This window comes from Miscanthus floridulus, chromosome 7 (assembly GCF_019320115.1).
Source record: "Miscanthus floridulus cultivar M001 chromosome 7, ASM1932011v1, whole genome shotgun sequence".
In the NCBI taxonomy this organism is placed as follows: Eukaryota; Viridiplantae; Streptophyta; class Magnoliopsida; order Poales; family Poaceae; genus Miscanthus; species Miscanthus floridulus.
The window spans coordinates 82467148-82469906 of record NC_089586.1 but is presented as its reverse complement, the minus strand read 5'-3'; the positions used below and the strand labels follow the sequence as shown (position 1 = coordinate 82469906).

General features: G+C 38.7%; 1 non-coding gene across 1 annotated transcript; it reads right to left on the bottom strand.

The window, feature by feature from the left end:
* Positions 1-1769: 1769 nt before the first annotated feature.
* Positions 1770-1876, bottom strand: LOC136468135 (small nucleolar RNA R71). Its single transcript, XR_010761676.1, has one exon. It is a non-coding gene; the product is annotated as a small nucleolar RNA R71 (small nucleolar RNA).
* Positions 1877-2759: the final 883 nt, after the last annotated feature.

Below are 2759 nucleotides of genomic sequence, written 5' to 3'. Positions count from 1 at the left end.
CTAGCCCTAGGGGTCCCACCTGTCAGCCCCATTGCTACATCGGTTCTGCACCACCTTAAGGATTGCATCTACACTGTTTATTCAAGTCGGTTTGAACCAAGGGCTCAAGTTGGATGCTTTGGCCAATATAACCAGCCCCTGCCCCCCTACAGAGCATAATACCATAAGTCAAGATCGAACCTAAAATTAGGGTTTCTAGAGAGAAGAGAGTAGAGCTCCAATTCTTCAAGTTTCTAGTATAGCCTACCTAGCAAGGTTCAAGTAGAGTGTGGGCTACTGCTCAGGATTCTAGATCTGCCGTCTGGAGACTGGTATAGCCATTGTATCTCTATATTTATGACTTTGTGCTACTTCAATATTATATTGCTATTTATTATGTTTCTAGTTTGCTGTAGTTATATGCTTGATATAGTTATGACTGATGATGAATTTATGCATATGTTTGCAAAGCTCTTAGCTCAGTACTCGAGTGAGTTAAGTGGTCGACATTATGTAAGTATGGTGCTTAGATATTGTTTGTCTACGGATGCATTCTGCACACTAGGTCATGTGGTAGATCATAGATGTGACACTCCCATTGAGTTCTTTGTAGTCCACTCCCCGTTTGTAGAGTAAGTAGAACGCAGTTGCGAAGGGAGACAAGCTCTGTTCTTGATCTTCCTTAGTAATGTTCCTTATGCATAGATCCCAAGTTCGTTATACTATAGATGAGAGTGTATATACTTGGGTGTACAAAAGACTTAGTAAATAAGGAATGGCTTAGGAATCTTTTTCTCTTAATGAATCTCCTGCTTAGTCATACTATATTTTATGAGTCTCTATTTCTATCTCTGGAATACCATTATTACCTTACACTTATTATATATTTATCCCTTGACTTACCCCTGCCATAGCGTGAGAGTGATTTTATCATAAGTATATATATATAAATATATATATATTTGTCAATATCTCTATGCCAACACAACTCTATAACTCCTCCCTGTGGATAAAATATAAATAACGATACTCAGTATACTCACGGGTGAAATGCTACAATGGTACATTATCTGTGCGCTTGCGGATTACTTAGTATATATATAAATTTACAAGTGTTCTCAATAATTAACAATAACGCATTTCTGGCATCATGCTAGGGATGACAACTTAGTAAAGAGTGATGCTAAGAAATGTCAACAAGCATTTATTGCGCCATTGCCAGGGAGGGGCACATGGCTATAGAGAATTGATAAATAAATACTTATTGATAAAATCATAACCTCTGCTTTACCAGGCTTACCCTTGTTTGTCTTCGTTCATATCTTATACAGGGTATTGCAGACTTAGTTGTGATTCACCAACAACTTCCTATCAGAATCAAATCAACCTAATTCAGAGAAAGCTCAACACCAGTTTCTGAGCTATGGATGACAAAACTTTGTGTGAATTATCTGCTCCAAGAACTAAGAACATCCGCACTGGACCAACACTCAGAACCAACAACCTTGAGTTTGAGCTCAAGCTAAGCCTCATCAACATGATGCAAGCTACCCCATTCAGTGAAAAGGCACAAGAAGATGCTAGTGCTCACCTTTAGAATTTTCTGGAGATTAGCAGCACGGTCATCATCAAGGACGTTGCTCAAGACATCATACTACTCTGCCTATTTCCATTCTCACTAGTGGGAAGAGCGAAGCAGTGGTTCTACATCAACAAAGATCACATCAACACTTGGGCAAGGTGTTCAAAGGCCTTGCTAGAAAAGTTCTTCCCTGTGGGCAAAGACCAATGCCTTAAGAGGAAAGATTTCTAATTTCCAACAGCAGAAGGGAAAAACCATTCTAGAAGCATGGGAACATTTCCAAGAATATATTTCAGATTGTCCTCATCTTGGGCTAGAAGATTGGTTGTTTATGCAAAACTTTTACCATGGATTAACTCAGAAAGCCCATGAACAACTCAATGCCACTGTTGGAGGATCATTTATGTTACTCACCCTTAGAAAAGTTGAAACTCTTATGGAAAAGATAGCCTCTAATCAAGGCTGGTCTCAATGCAATATTCAGTAATGCAATAAGAGCGAAGAAGTACTAGAAATGGTGTGTGCACTATCAACCAAGATGCACATACTGCTGAGTTGGCTTGAACAACGAACCAATTATAAGAAAGATCATTAGGCTATTCAAGATGCCTTTAATTCCCAAAATGTATGTGGAGAATACTTGGGGTAGAATATCAGGAGGATGCAAATATCATCAATAATTCTGCTCCACAATAACAGAGACAAGGGTGGAATCAATAACAACGATCAACTTACCAAGGTAAGTACCTAGGTAATTACTATAATACTCCTAAACAACCATCCTTGAGAGACCGGATCTTAGAACAAGCTAGGATTAATGAGGATATTTCTAAGAAGCTTGCTTTTAATGATAAGGTCCTAGAAAGCATAAATACTAAAATGGATAGTTTTTCTTCTGCTATAAAAGACCAACTTAGCTATAATAAAAATATAGAATCTCAATTAGCCCAGTTGGTTGCTGCTCTGTCGTTTACCACTAACCTTGAGAAGGTAAACGCCATAACCATAAGAGGTTGTAAGTCTACTCGTGATCCACCATATCTGGTAAGGACAGGTAAGACACCAGTGGTAGTGCAGGAAGAGGAGAAGAGAACCGATGAAGTTGAAAAAGTTGGGCCACAAGAGTGAGAGTTACAACAAGATTTTCATGACATGACCCTCCTACTATTTCCACGCAGAAATTGAAAAGCCAAAATGG